We start from the raw sequence: 17,623 nt of genomic DNA, 5'->3' as shown, positions 1-17,623 counted from the left end.
AGTAATTGCCTTTCAAAGTTATTTGTGTATACATTGTTTAATAGAATGAACTATCAAAATAACATTAAATAAACAATTTCTTGACCACTCCCAGAACTAATACTTTGGTACATGATTAATAAGACATTAAACTTTTGATCTATAATGAAAAACAAATTTGGATTTTTAGGCAATTTTTTGAGCTCCCATATTTAATAGCTCATTTACTCAATACTGGACTGTGCGACAACTTAACCATTTTGCCACAACATGCCTCAATTAATTTTGTTTGGCCTAATCGTGACCGTTTTGAAAGAGAAATGAAATTGAAATGGTATTCGAACCTATAGAGGCCAGAATACCTACAGTAATCTTTGTGCAAAGCTGAGGGATCGCGACTCCTCATCAAACGAGTCTGGTTTTAACCTTCCCAAGCATGCCTGTTGCGATTTTACAAACTTATGGGGGTGGGGGGAGAAAGAGGCAAACGTAGAGTGTCTTGGGCACAGGCGACCTGCACAGAAAGGACTTAAATTACCATTAAATTAGGACCAACCATTAAATTAAGTATAGGCCTACTGTATTGTAAATCAAAGATTTGGATTGTATATCATAATATTATCTCGCTCTCTGTACAGGTAATTTTTTAATCATTAGAAAGTTTTGCCTATCCATACTGATGTTTTATTCAAACAATAACTAAAAGAAACACCAAATTTATTAAGTCATGATCAAATGAACATGATTGTGGTTCATCACTCTTGTTATTAACTGAAATGCCAACACCATCTGTCAAAAAAAGAACTAATTACTTAGAAAAACAAAACAAACAAAATATTATGAAATCATAATACTGTATATGCACAGGTATACAGCAAATGCAATGAATACAGCAAGTGTAATGAATACGGCAAACGCAATTGTCAGTCATAATGTACATTATTTGTGAATGTTTATTAACTATCCGGTACGGAATTCTATACGGTATTCAAAGCGTTCAGACCTTCCAACGCACTCTTGATTATGTTTAATTAACAGTAGGTACCATCTATAAAACGTCTTTTTTTCCAACACATTGTTCTACCAACATTTGACGTCATCAGCTTCACCTCGGTAACGCTGTGCATCCTTAGGCCGGTAATTTCCTCCGCTAGTGCAGTATTATGACCAATACAGCCAACTCGTTAATTTGCAGGTGAGATCAATAAATAAAATGCGTTTGAGAAAAATACATAAATTTATGTTAATTTCAATACTTCGTACTGGTCTAGTATGTAGGCTCAAAATGCCAGTTAAAAACAATGTAACAAAAATTCATAATTATGTTTTTTAAATATGTTGGCCAAAATACAGAAAACCTATTTTTATAATATTGTATGAAACACGTAGCAAATTGGAACTCTGGATTCAAGTTGGTAGTGAACAGTTGGTAGAATATAGTACAGGCTGCAGTGGCATAGGGGCTTGGGGGGGGGGAACATGCCTCCCAAAGAACCTCAAGCACCCCACCCCCACTAAAAAGTTGCTGAGCAAAACATTTACTCTCAAATAGTTTAAAATCATCTCATATCACCTTATTACACCAGCTAACGATCCCTCACTTAATCATTGTGCCCTTTCCCACTTAATCATTGTGCCCTTTCCCACTTAATCATTGTTGCCCAATCAGCTCCCCCTCACCTTCATGTCAGTACTGTAGGTTACTCCTAGAAACACCATAGACAGGCTAGCAGCACTATCATTTTTTTCAACTGGAAGATTTAATTCTGTTTAATTGGGTGTTTTTTTTTTATAAAAGATGTAAAATGAATCTTTGTAATGTATTTCTACAATTTATGTTTCCACCTCTTATGCTTTGATAACAATCTTTCGGATCGTCATTATTTTTAATTATCATAAATAAATGATTGTTTTTTTTTAAACAGCAAATATTTCATGAGGCTCCAAAATTTGATGAGTGCGGGGACATAAAAAACAAGCAATTAATTTTATTTGGCCTTATACACCTATGGCCTTTAGAGTCCATGATCTTCCGTACAGTGATTTTCTCATAACAGTTTGTTAAACAACTAGCAAATACAGTACTAGGATAATAATCATGATAAATGTTTCTGCTAAAAACATTTATCATTGTTACTTCGCATAAAAAGCCTTCAAATAATATTTTGCATTCTTACTGTTAACAATAGACAGGCAGTCACTCCACTTGTGCTGTATGCTCAAATACAAGGACTGTTTCTTTGAAGTTCAGGTAAGAATAAATTAAAGTTTGAAAAAAAAAAGAAATTTTTACACCCGAACAAGAAGCAAAACAAAGAAACCTTGCAAAACAACTTGAGAGAATGGATATTGCTACATAATATCTTATGAAACAGTGTGATTGTTTGTGGATAGGCGAGACGCTTTTCATTCCTTGTTTAATGAAAACTCCGCCACCTGCCGATAACTAATTTGTTGTAGCTAAACCAAAATGTTTTTTTTTAAATGCTGCTTTTATGAATTTCTGTCATTTAATTATTAATTAGATAAAAAAAAAATGTTTTTAAGTAGGGCTGTGAGAGCAGTTGCATTTCGGTTTCTCAACCTCGAGGTCAGGGGTTCGAACATTTGCTGTGCATTTCACTTGTGTTCTAGGATAAGATTGGCTCTCTCCACCCAGGATGGAAAGGAATTGGCCACTCTACCACACAATGCTGAGGCTTAAGACGATGGGCTAAGAGCTCATTCTCCATACGTTCAATAATGAATACAGGACTACGATACTTTTACATTTAGCTTAAAACCTTGCATGCTTCTATTTAGTGATAAAAATAATAATTATATGTTTATGTTTTTTCAGTCATGCTTTCGATTTCAAAGTGATATTATGAGATAATGGTTTTCTAATATGTGCATTACAGAATGATTTTACAAAGTCAATTAAATGCAATTATACCAGAGGGCAGATTTGCTATCTACATGTACCCGTGTAGAGATGGACTTACAGTACGCTTTGGCTATAATCACCATTATAATTATAGAACATTACACTAAATTTCAATACCTAGACTAATTAGTTTCGCTGGCTAATTTGTTTAGCCTTCTTGAATTCTATATTAAAATGTTCAAATTGCTATTTATTTTGATGTGTACTCCCTACTTTGTACACATCGTACATCTTAGAAGAATACTGTAATTGTAAACCAAAATGTTTGTGTGTTTCATTCATGCTTCCAGGTTTTGAAGTGATAAAGATAGTGGTTTTCTCATATCTGCATTAAAGAATGTTTCTACAAAGTCAATTAAACAATACCAGGGTAGATTTGCTATCTAGTGATAGACATATTACTTGTTTGTTTGGCTATTAGGTCTATAATTATAGACCTTCACACTATTGCATTACCACAGTCTAATTAGTTTAGCTGGTAATAATTTATTTAACTATAATTAAAATGTTCAATTACTATTATTTTGACGTGTACTACCTGTAAGCCTACAATGCACATTTTACATCTGAAAAGAATACTGGATAATTGTAAAGCAACGTTAACACTTCAAAACATTTGTGAAATGTTTTTCTACAGAATCCTGCCCCGCATACCATGAATTGCTGTAATTAGTTTATGAATTAATGGCCAATTAAATCAATTAGACACCAGTGTGCCTTACTTATGGACAATATGGTAAAATAATATGCTGGTAATTTCACAGCTACTGTATGAAAAGTTTAAAGGTCATAGGAATAATTCAAAAAGAGTATCATAGAATGTTTCATGACAAGAAGAGATGTACAATTCTAACGGCATGTATTTTTGTATTTCCTTTTATTTGTAAATCTAAATACAGGATACACCTGCCCTTTAATTATTATTGTTATTTCAACACACCCATATTTCTCCTCACTAAAGCTTTGCTGTTATTGTAACCTTTCAACTTTAAGACATATTATGGGATGGTCCCGCGATAGAGTTTCGTGGGCCACCCGAGAGGATAAGAGGAGACTAGAGGGAGAGACGAGTCTCGGAGGACCGATGTGAGCAAGGTGCGTCTTGTGGTCACGCATTATACAAATAAAACCCATATGATCAGCTTTATATGGTGTCTGGGTCTCAATGTATTTCATCGAACACTACAGGGTCACACTGATTTCGTAAAATAGATGGCACTGATACCATTTTACCATCTGTTGCAGTGTTCAAATTATGAACACATCCTTGAATTTAAACTGAGTAAAAGTTCATAAAAAGCATAAATGCAATCTTATTGGATTCCAATTCAATATGTTTGTTTTGACATAAAATTAGTTTAATGATATGTCAATAGCAGTTCGTAGGATTAGAAAGATTGAACCACAGACCATGGGGGTACTACGTGGGGGATAGGAGTTTCTACAGCCACCCCCTCCCATATCAAACGTTGACCTAAATTGGATGCCTATGTAAATTTATACTTTGGATGCCAATGAAATAAAAAAGTATCATCCTTAGGTGCCTTGTATGAGCGTCTAGCAGCTTATTTAAAAACATTTTCTCATTGCGAAGGAGGAACACCCCCATCCCAAACCCTGCCCTCAGCTCAGACCTAAGACCTACTGTGTTTGATTCAAATCACTTTCATTAAGCAACAGATTCACCATTAATCATTACAAAACGCAATTTTCGATTCAATGACAGATCAAAGTTAGATAGATGAAGAAATATATTTTTTCGTTAATTTTATAGTTATAACATGTCACATTTCGTTAACTTGTTTTCATATGTACCATCTGCCAAAATATTGAATGGAAAAATTCTGGAAAATGTAATTGAAATTACTGAATAGCTCAACAGATAAAGTCGTTCAATGATTCGCTGACAGTGACAGACAAAAAAAAAAGTAAATATTATCACCAAGTTAAGATTCTAAATTTCAACTGCCTTCTAGGGTGTACTCTAATTCAACACAAAAAAAAAATGAATTTTATCAAGTTTTGTATTCAGTATACCAGTAGATGGTAATCTTTAAAGATGTAAGTGAGCGGTGGAATATGCACAAGTAAATTTTTTGGTTTGTTTTTTTTATGTAAAATTGTTTATCTTAACTGTCTATGATAATAAAGAGTTTGAAATGTGATATGATGTTTACATGAAAGTGTGGCTGGTATTAGGAAGTGATGCTTGCAGACTTACCAACTGATGCTTGAAGTTCAAAGGTTGTGACTACAGCATAGAATGTTGTACAGTAGTGGCTTTGTATTAGTATTTAATAGTTATTTAATAGGATAATAGAAGTTTTTGTCCTGTTGTCTGTTGTGTGTAGGGTGTGATCCAAACCTCTCCCCCCCCCCCAAATGGATATTTATATAGATCTAGTTCTCTAACTGCCTAGTTTATGAAAATTGTTTTATGATCCTTAGCAAGGTACCATACTGATACCTACTTCAATTTGACGTAAAACAGAAAACATAGTATTTGATCAAATCACCATGGCAACGAAAAACATTCTGGTGGTGGGACATAATGAACAAATTGGATAAAAATTAGACAACGTGTTATCATCTTAATTAATTCAAACTTTGAAATTGTACTGTAAATTTAAATACATACTTTTGAGTAGCAGCTAATGCTTCATCACCATAGGCAATATCAATAAATTTGAATGTTTCGCTGAGCAGAATAACATTTAACATTAAATAAAATGGTCAGGGTAGTGGTCATTTATACCCCCTGCACATTTTTGGCAGAAATAGCAGAGTTATAGTACTAAAGCCCTATAATGATGGCATAACAACAACATATGTGTAATTACTTCAATAGTTTTATATTATTTAAAGGTATTATGTAGCTTTCAATGTTCTTATGGTGGCAGGACGGAATTCCAAAAGGTGGTTTGACGAAATTAAATAATTATTTTGGTTTAAAATTGTTTTAAATTTTCCAAAATTACTTTTTAAGCCAAAATCATAAATTACACCTTTAAAATCATAATATTGAATAAGAATTATGGAAATGGAATCGATGCAAACACTAAACAATTATACTTCATAATGGTGGTGGGACAGAATTCTAATAAGTGGCATGACGGAAAATATTAAAATGGGCTTAAAATTAATTTTAATTTGACAACATATGAAAACTTGAAGACATCTGCTCACTGAATGGTTTGCTGCACACCTTTAAACACAGTAAATGAGTCAAAACGGCACCTCATTTTCTCACAAAATCGACTATATAATTTGAATGGTTTCATTTGGCAATCTGGGGTGATCGGATTATAAAACTAGATATTTTAAGCTTTATAATCATCTATATATTCTTACAATTAATGCAAAATTGAGTGATCATTTTTCTTTCAAAGCTGACTACCTCTGATGCTTTTGCATAGGAAAAAGGTTAAAATTAGAGTGTTTTTTGGTTTACTTCCTGCTTCTTTTTACCATAACTCTGCAACGACAGGTCGCTAAACATCAGGGTGAATGGTCAATTGTAGCTCATAAATTAAGCTTTCTTGCTATGTAAGTCACATGCTGGTTACTTAAATAACCATTGATCATTTGTTCTTTAACATTTTGTATTCAGAACTGTTTTTTCACTGTCTATGAATGACGTCACACGCTTAAGGCCAATAGCAGCTACGAATTTCAAGTTTTCTGCGGTTAGTGCATTCATGCATAAGATGTAGGTCAAATTTACCTGAATGAGCTTTTGTCGAAAATAGGGGAAAAGTTTTCTTTATGAGTTATTTTTTAAAGCTAAATCATAAATTACACATGTAAAATCATATAATAGGAAAATGTGATGAAAATCAGATCATAGTAAAGCGTCAAAAAAAAATTTAATTTGTTTCAACTAGTGGTGGGACAGAATTTGACCGATAAAAATGCTTCAATATTAATAATTAAAAAATGCGTCGAAATTTTTTTTTACCTTAATTTGTACCATTGACTGCTAACTATAAAACAAATCTAATTTAAAATCTTAGAAATTAGTCCGACTGAAAATATTAGCAAATATTGGGATTTCCGTCCCGCCACATTTACTAAGTACTTTCTTAAGTTTGGTCACATGATACACAAAAAATTGGCATATCACGAAAACAGTATCAGCTTTAAATGCCCAGATAATTATTATTTTAAAGTGATATAAATAATTTCATAAACTTTTAAAACTGAAAATTTGGTTTTCGGGTTGACAGGTTTTGGATTACACCATGTATTGTACAATTCGCATTTAGTGTTATATACATCAGGAATTGTCAATGACGCAATTAGAAATACGGCAATTCCTACTTTCGACAATAATATATGCGCCTTTTTACGGCGGCTTGGTAGTCACGGACAACGCCCATACTCAATAATGCACAATGACGCTGCAAGTTATTCTCCTAAAGTACCTTTTAGTATGTATTTATGTATTTTCAGTATTCATTTTTTCTTTCTTTTGCTATTTTTAGTTGAGATTGTTTTCCGTCTTTTTCTTGTTTACGCTCATCACAGGTTGTGAGTGCCACCGTACAAAGCTGTAGTGTCATCAAATAGATAAATAACCTGCTGTTCCAGCAGAGGTTTAGGGAAGCACAGGACCCCTATCGGGGAATTCTGGATCCCCAAACAGGGATTAACTGAGCAAATCATTTAGTCGGGAAACATTGCTTTAAAAAAGAATTTTGACATAGAGTGCTACTTTTTAACCTTGGTGGGTGTCGACTTTTCCCTCCCCCTCTTAGGGAACTTGGACTTTCCATCATTGAGAGTGGCTTAGCTCAGTCAACTGAACTGGTGGTAGTCGCTGTGTGTGCGCTGAACCGTGGAGATCTCTAGGTCCCTGGTTCAATTCCCATCGCTGTCTCTCCTTGTGCTTCAGCTGGAGGGCTGAAATGCAAGTTACGATAGCGCACTGTCTTTCAGATGAGACATTTAAGCCGTTGGTCCCGTGTGCATTGATGGCTCATGTGCATGTTAAAGAACACAGTACACTCTTAGGAAAAGAGTACTGTAGAGGATTGTCTCCCTGTCTACTGCACAATTCACCACCAGAAGGATCCCACTGGTATCTTTGGTGTGATTCACACCAAGTCAGAGAAGTTCGACCCCTCATTAGGCATTCAGGTACTGACACTGTATTATTATGTTCAACACATTGAACACCAACCTCATTCTTTTCAACCAAATCTCTCTCTCATGCCGCTTAAATCCGATTTCATGCTTAGGAACTCCGAATGACTATATGTGTTTCTGTAAATTCTGTGCAAGTTTTTCAACAAGTTAACATAAACAATCTCAACAAATCTTTGATTTCACAGATGAGTTCACTTGCTTTTGTACTTTTCAGCAAATATTATTCAGCTATTAACTACTGTATGGCCATTCATGTAGCCCCCACATGAAACCAGAATATGGATTGTACATTGAAATAATTTTTACTTGTTATCAGATTGGTATTGGGGGGTCGTTCACAATTATTAACATTTTCACAAATGTACAAACACTACGCTAGTAGGAGGGGGTAGAAAAATTTGCACACCTTTAAATGTGCATGAAAATGTTGTTCAAAATTGCACTATTTAAAATAATAGTTGTCGTCGTCGATATAAAACTATAGACATTAAATGCAACCAAGTACTTTCGTTGATATCACGCAAAAATTTGAAAATGGATTTAACACCAAGTCAACATTTTTTATAGTAAACTTTCAGAGGGGAGGGAGGGGATACTGAAAATGAGTTCTGTTTGTACACTTGCGAAAATTTTCATAATTGTGAACAATCCCTGAATGTTGTACTGTAGGATAGGAAATGTTTTCATTTTTTACAGCAGTTAAATTTTTATTGTGTATGAAGCCCATTTATATCAAGCTAAACATTTATTTCATCTTACAAACATCTTACAAACATCTTACAAACATACGTAGAGTATTTGCATGTCTTCTCAACATTTCCTACCATTTTCATTTTTGGATAATTTCTGTTTTGAGGTTTATTATTTTACAAGAGAAATTATAACACGGATAAAGGCCAAATAAATTTAGGTGCTAGTTTCATGTTGCGCCGCTGTCATCAAATTTTTTTTGGAGCTTCATTAAAAAACATTACTATACTTTTCAAAAAAACAATTATTTTTTCCATTGGCAAAATAAAATTAATGACAGTCTCATTGGCGGATCCAGGAATTCAAAATAGAGGGGGGCCCAAGGAGGTACTATGGTATACCACCTCAGGCCAAACCTGATTGGGGCTGAGGTAAGAAATTTTGTGATTATGGTAGCTCAAGTTGCTGAAAATTGCACTCTCAGACTTAAAATTTGAATTTGGATCTAAAGGATTATTTTCAAAGCATAAGAAGAGGTGAATAATTAATGGCAGAATACTACATTCAGATTCTCTTACTTTTGTAAAAAAAAAATATATATATTTTTTTTGCTATTTACCCTACCATCCTATTTACCACTAGTCCTGATAGAAAATGCAAACAGTAAATACTCCACCAAAAATAACCTCAAATCCCAGGTTTGAAACTAACAATTAATTTGATTTGGCCTAAACTCAATGTATGCAGCTTAATCGTTTTGTTGACTTTTCCCCAAAACAACATTAGGTAATTCCGATATTGAGTCAAATAGTTCAAATGAACTGTAAAAGTACATTGAAATAGATTAATCCTTACAAGTTATTAACATTAATAGCTTACTGCATGGGGAAAAAAAACTCCTAAAGTACAGTTATGAGAAAATGTGTTATATTATAGATAGATTTCTATATAGGCCTAGCAGTTTAATATAAAAAGCTTTTGACAATTAACAACATATTTAATCATTCATGAAAATTAATTTGTGTTGATAGTATTGTCTTAAAATTAAATCGCAAAAAAATAATAATTGATGTTTTAAACACATGGAATAAATAAATAGAAATACTGTATTAAAAAAACAAATAATTACACTGCACAGTACCTTTGTAACTGTTGGAAATGTTAGAATAGTGTTTCTTAGGCGGTTTCTTTTCATTATTAAAAAAAAAATTAAATATAGTTTTATTTGGTTCCTTTATTCTGGTACTGTAATTTATTTAATTATCATTGCATTATAAAATTTATTGATTAATTACAAATCGAAACTATATAGATTCTCAAAGGTAAAATTTTAAAATGATATCAAGAGTAAAGCATGTAAAAATATGTCTTAGAATATATAATAATGAATACTTAACTATTCCCCCAAAGCCCATACGGTGATGTATTAGGATTTAAAGGCGATTACTAGGATTAGAGAATAGTAGACTTGCAAAATTAAGATTTGACAAATTTGATTTAGAGGCATTCACTTACACACCACATGCCATGCAAAATACATCAAGGACTTACAAGATGACAAGTTTACATAGTACATAACAAGTGTACACAGTACATGACAACAATAGTACATAACATGACAGGAGTATACCAGTAGTACATAACATGGCAAGGGTACACCGCACATGTCATGTCAAGTGTCGTAATATACGAATGTACTGTGTTCTTTTAATGTTTTATTGTGAACACACCACTTGATAGTGTGTGCCACTGTAATAAAAGTGTATGATTCAATGAAATTATTATTATTTTTATTATTATGTCAAGGATGACAGGAGGACATAGTACATAACGTGACAAGAGTACACAGCACATCATGTCACATGTTTTAAGACATTTTTGTCGCATGGTCAAAGTACGCTATCTGCTTAGCTTTGATTTTGTCCATAGTAGTGGTTGGAGGACCTTTGCTTAATGCTTAACCCAGCTATAGCAGATCAATATCACTATGTTATAGCAGATATAGAGCACTACAGTGCTACTGTATGTCACAATACCATGTGATACTACTCCGTTGCTGTTGTTGCAAAAAGAATTCAACCGGATGCCATTTTCTTCACTGACAAACCATTGATACCAATTTCTAACGTAATTATTAAGATGTTGTATCTTAGTTTTTCTTTGTAAATTTTAATTGATGATTAAATGTGTGTTCGATAACTAATATAATTCGAGCTTTTGTGTTTTTAGTACATTTTGATGGTAAAATATTTGATTTTAAAATGGCTATTCCAGAAAGGCTATGAAGTCATTTAGGCGCATTGAACGGTAACCAACATCTGTTGACAACAGAGTGCGCCACAACTTTGGTAGTTTATAGCACACAAAATAGTTGATGTGCTACAGCAAAGATATTGCTATGCTATATTTTGTGAAATGTGAGCTACTGTATATGAATGCTTTTACAACTTAGCTAATGACTTAACTACTATGATGCTATTTAATGCTACTGTAGGACCAATCCTGTGCTTTAGTGGGTAGTTTGGAATAGTTAAGCATTTTGTGTTCTCGAGTTTTTCTCTTCCTGTGACACCCAGGATGCTACTATACTTTAACAATAAAGATGAAGTTCTGCAATTAATATAGATGATAGCTTAATGAACCAGATTTTAAAGATAAAAGACACAGTAACTCTGATTTGAAGGGTTCTGTACATATTACTTTAAGAGAACATGAAAAATAATTGTAACGAAGGTTTATTCAAAAACATCACTCCTAGAATATTTATTGGAAATGTATGATAATATCGGGTGAAATCAGATATATAGACTAACGGAAATTCTAGCAGATTTCACATCCATCAACCTCAAAAGATCCTTCGGTGTATAGCAGTATTATGCATTATATAAGATGATTCATTGATTGACTAATGATTAAACTAAAAATGTTTTCTAACTCTCGCATCCAAGGATGGAACTGTCAGAGAATCAAATTTGTAAAGTGTTTTATGCTCGCTAGACTCGTCATTTGCAACGGTAATCTCCAGCGAGCTTCGAATTTTGAACCACGGTAATTGTTCTGATCAGATAAGTAGAATGCATATTAGTAGGAAAAAACACTTTGCAATGTTTTTCTAGCAAATCTGAATGAGTTAACGGTGTTTGCAGTATAAATATTGTATGCTGTCTTTACTGTATGTAGCGATAATACAGTACTAGCATTCCATGTACTTGAGTCTATGAATGACAAATTTGAAGCGATGGTAGTTGTAAAAGCTGGTGCAGTGGAATGCTATGATTAGTCTTAATTAAAGTGCTGCTTGTGTATTTGTTATTTGTGTCATTAACAATCATTCAGAATTACGTGCAGGTGCTGGAGTCTATGAATTTTATGATTGGCATTACCAACTTCCCTTTTAGTCTTAAATGAAATATATTAAAGAGGATAGGTAAAATCGTATACACAGAACTCTTGCAGTAAATCAAAGTCTTCGGAATTGACTGATCATGAAAATTCTAGTATTAATTAATAATACTTTTAAATAAATGAATAAAATTGATATTTTATTAAAATATTTTGTTGCTAATATTTTTGTCAGAAGAAGTTATAAGCTAGGAATTTCATCAGTCGCTGATTAAAACAAATTCCTTTTGCGTGGCTACTATGTTGGGAAACGGAGAAAAGGTTCTGTATGCGCTACAGTGAAGTGTCGATGACAAGTGAAGGCAGTATACAAGCTTTAACTTCGCAGACAAAGCAATAAACTGGGGAGTTGGGGAAGGTAATCATTTTTAACCATAACATTAGTTGTTACGGTTTAGTTCCAATAAATTTTCGATTCAAGCTAGGAATTTCGTCAGTCGCTGATTAAAACAAATTCCTTTTGCGTGGCTACTATGTTGGGAAACGGAGAAAAGGTTCTGTATGCGCTACAGTGAAGTGTCAATGACAAGTGAGGGCAGCATACAAGCTTTAACTTCGCAGACAAAGCAATAAACCGGGGAGTGTGGAAAGCTAATCATTTTTAACCATAACATTAGTTGTTACGGTTTAGTTCCAATAAATTTTCGATTGAAAAATGTGCATTAAGACAGCTAGCGTATGGTTGAACCGTGGATCAGTCTTGGTTCCCAGGTCAATTCACGTCGTTGCTCTCCGTGTATTCCAGCCAGAGGGCTGAATGCAAGTTATGATTAGCACACTGTCTTTTGGATGAGACATCTGTTGGTCTTGGGTACAGTAGTTTTTGAGGGATGATTTAAAGGAAGAGAAAGGTGTAGTCGCATTGCGGGTATCTAAAGGGAAGGGAGTTAAAAATCTAAATGAAAGTTTGAAAAAATTTCCAAGTGGGGTCTGGGGATATGTAAGTTCCCCCTTTTTAGTGGTCTGCCAAGTGTAAAATAATTTGATAAAGAAATCACAAATTGCGCCAATTCCAAAAAAAAGTTATCAAAAGCCACCAGGTAAAGAATAATCCAGACTATATTGCTTCAGAAAATGAAAAAAAAAAAGTTTTGAGATTCTTTCTAAATAAAACATTTGCAGACGCTATTGTTTTTTATAAGAACTAGTAAATTTGCCCAGGCACAGTATTTTTATATTTTTTTTAACCAATTTTATGCTCAAAATATGTTTTATTTGGTTCTTTTCAAAGATAGAAAATTACTATGGTGCAGCAGTATATTGTACTGTATAACCTTTTTTAAAAATTATTACATTAAATACTGTTTGTGACTATATAGCTTGATTTGTTAGTTTTTCTATTTAAAAAAAAATGAAAACCTCATATATTTTACCTCAACCTCAATTTGTTCTTAATTTGTTCTTATTTTAGTGCAATTGAGGATTTTAGTTCAGAATATAAGTATAACTTGCCTTTTACCGTAATAAAACATACTATACGAAAAGCCTGTTTTGATTTTTTTTTTTTTTTTTTTTTTAATAATTAAATGCCCTTGTGAGGAAGCCTTATCAATATACTGTAGATATAATCTTGTTATAATAATAGATACATTAAAAACATAAAGAAACAAAAGTGTTGGTTTTAAAGTATTTTTCTAAATGCGATAGAAAGCAGCACAAGAATAGAGACATTAGGTTGCTAATGGGTTCGTAAATTATTTCAGGGTCCAGTGACGTCATGGTTGAGTGAATTGCAGCTTGCTAGGGTTAATGTGACCATGGAGGAATCAATGCTTCATAATGTCGCCCTTTTAATGACTAATTATTACAATGTATTATTCCAACTGTTAATGGAAACATAATGAGGTTAAATGGATGACAACCAATCGTAAAGCTTTGAAGGAAGGTAGTGGCTATTGTTACACCAGTTTTAAACAAATTCCGAATTCTTATTCAGTTCAATTCAATTCATAACTTTATTTAATCTTGAAAATTCAAAATGTACAGCATGATATAATTATATAAAATATATACACACAATAAAATTCACAAAGGACTTGTTCAGTCATGTAACAGTTAAAATTGAGATTGTTTTACAACAAGTTTGAGAAGGTAAAACAAGTGTAAAAAAGTACATTTCTTAAAAAAAAAAAAAAGGCCAGAGAATTATATAAAATGAATAAAAAAGGGGTAACAGTTTGGATGTTTATTATATGGATAGATGAGATTAGTACAATAATATCTAATCATTATTAATGGTGTAACAGTAGCCACATTTAAGTAAATAGAGCCAAACCAAAAATGCATGGACAGGTGATGAGACCGCTTTCATTTGAAGATGTCATCAACCTGCCAGTCATTAATCAGGTTTCATTTGATATGTTATTGACTTCCATTTTCTTCACAATGAATTCTGTAAATAATTAATGTTACTTAACTAAATATCTGAATGTGATGTGATTTTCGAAATTTATTCATTTATTAAATATTCGGCACAAAAATCCCAAATGAGAAAATGGCCGGTGGGGTGCCAAGAGGGCACCATGCGCTAAACGCTTAACACAAGATGTGGGTATCCCCAAAAGCCCCTGACCAAATAGACATACAATAAATTACAAACAACACAGAGACTATAATATGCAAAATGAACAAATTGAAATAATAAACTTTTAAAAAATTGATAATAATAATATTCATCATGATTTAATTATTAATAATAATTATTGTAATCTCAAAGGGTATACTTTTTATTTGTTAAAAATATGATCATGAAATGAGAGTAATAATGATAATAAGATAAAACTCATAAATTCTGAAGTCATGAAATTTATTAATTGTGATAATGATAAGAAAATTTAGATGTACTCTAGTTACTTGATATGTCTGATGAAGGCATTGCTGTGAATATCAGAATACCTTTGAGAAATAAACTCAATTCTGAAAGGTAACTTGATCCTATTTTATATGAACATAATAAATTTAAATTATAACTTTCTTTCTACAATATTGATAATTATGTTATAAGCATCACTTCTCATTTCATTACAGTAATTAATTTTTGTACTCGGATAGTAAGATTCAGAATTGTGTACAAGGTGCAGTGTTCTATACAGGTAGTATAGGGAACAAGAGTCATTATAACTAGAGTGCTAACAAGATGGCTACTGTAGATTCAGCCAATCAAAGTAAGCCTAGGCATCATCTTCATTTGCATTCTCAAAGTTTTGAATACATCTAGGTTACCAATGTTAGGCTCAAGCCTCGACCACTGTGTAATGAACACAAATTTGATTAAGTGTACTATGTACATTACGGTATATTTTATTTTTAAATCAGTATACCGTAATTGACCTCTTCTTTGCTAGGCCAGGTTACTTTATTATTGTTATTATTATTATTATTATTATTATTATTAATATTATTAAAAATTATTATTATTATTATTATTATTGTTATTATTTTTAATATTATTATTATTATTATTATTACTATTATTATTACTATTATTATTACTATTATTGTTGTTATTGTTATTGTTGTTATTGTTATTATTATTTTATTATTGTTATTATTGCTATTATTATTAATTAATAGTAATAGGTTAAGTAATATTTATCTTGTTTTGTTTACAATCTGTACACTAGACCTGATGGTGGCGCACTTCCTTTGGCAGCCATCTTGTTGAGTACACCGTACACAACTCTGCATTGCTTCCTCGCTGTGTAAGTGTAAGAGCCACTGCATTGTTTGACACAGCCACACCTTTGAAATTATAATTCAAACATTACATTATTTATTTATTTATTATTTATTTATTTGTTTATTATTTTATTATTTATTTATTTACTTATTTTTTAAATTATTTTATTTAATAAGGATGTACTGTGTCATAAAAGGTTGATTATGTAATGAATTATATTGTCCAATAAGGGTGTGTTTCTACAAAAAAAAAAATCAAGTTAGAAAACAAATTCCCTTATCATTGGATTCGTAATCGGATTACCAAGATAAGGAACAATAATTGCATCACGAGAAATCATTTCTGTCTTGTTAGCCATGGAATTGATTTTGTGGCAAAAATTGAATTCTTCTGATTAAACTAAGCTCATCTAAATGAAATGGAATTATTCTCAGCATTGCATTGCAGAAGATTTTTACCACGGCCAAATGAGGTTATGTATTTATACTGTTTGTCTGTTAGATTACGCAGATACTAAGGAATAGATCATCATAAAATTTAGTGGAATATTTAAATTTTGGGAAGAAAAGTTGTAAGGACAAAAGTCATGGAAATTCGATTTTTTTTACCCTCCAAATTACTCTCGAGCATAAAGGAAAATAATGGAATGCCCTACACAATCCAGGCACAGGGTGGTGGTATGCGCTGCACAGCATAGTTACGAACCTGAGAAATTTGAAATGCATGGGACGGAGCCCCAGTGGGGATCCTTGGGGCGAAGCCACCAGGCACTCTGACGATCCAAGCATTTTTAAGCTGTTTTGCAACGATTTCAGTGAGTGTTTTTTTGACAATACCAGGTACATAAACAAAAACGTGGACCCTACACAAACGTGTAAACAGGAAATTGAAAATTTCTCAGTGAATTGATTCTCGAACGAGATAATGAAAGCTCTCTAACGACTTTAGTTACTGCATGACCATTTATATATTTTTAATAAAACAAATTTCTTCTATTTGAATAAATTTTCCCCTGAATTTGTGATAATTCATTATCATGCACACTTGTGCTAATGCATGACAAATTTATGATCACGCGTATATTTCTGCTAAATGCGTGTTTCATCCAAAATCACTTCGAAATGCGGGACCGTCCCGCATGCGAGACAGTTGGTAACTATGCCGCTGTATGGAGTGCCTGCTCTAGTTTATAAAATGTCAATTGATAGCAAACTTGATGACATGCTTTCAGATAAACTGTGTCAATCGTATTCCCTTCACAGAAACTAATCTAGCTGCATACTATCAAAATTAATCTGTTTATTTAAGAGAAGCTGAAAGCACATAATTACAGTCGTATTAATTTTCTAGTTATGCGATACATTCTAATGATATAAAAGCAAGACTTTTTTCACAAAACTTCACAATGCCGATTAATTTGTACAAATATTTTTATTTTTTGCCAATTTGTTGCCATGAAAAATGGAAATTTCAGAAAATATTTTTTTTAAATGCATGCTGTTAATGTAATTTAGGAAAATTTTTATTTGTACATCATAATTAAATATATAGCCTTTAACAATAAAGGTGCGGCAACCTGTTCTTTAATGAACTTGCGATAGGATCACGAGAGGACCTTAGAGCGCCCTCTATTGGTTTCATCTTCATTGTGCACATAATTTTTATATTCAATAGAATTTTAATTTTTTTCTCTGCTTTAGCTAAAAGCTCTTTATGTAATCATACTTATCAAGCAGAGAATGGTTGATTCAACATTTAATCAATTTTTTTATTGTGTCAGCTCTACTGGTATTTTTCAA

The sequence above is a fragment of the Anneissia japonica genome, unplaced genomic scaffold (genome assembly GCF_011630105.1).
Source record: "Anneissia japonica isolate Jap-2015-1 unplaced genomic scaffold, ASM1163010v1 scaffold287992_len753583_cov170, whole genome shotgun sequence".
Taxonomy (NCBI): domain Eukaryota; kingdom Metazoa; phylum Echinodermata; class Crinoidea; order Comatulida; family Comatulidae; genus Anneissia; species Anneissia japonica.
This window is presented reverse-complemented; position numbering follows the sequence as displayed.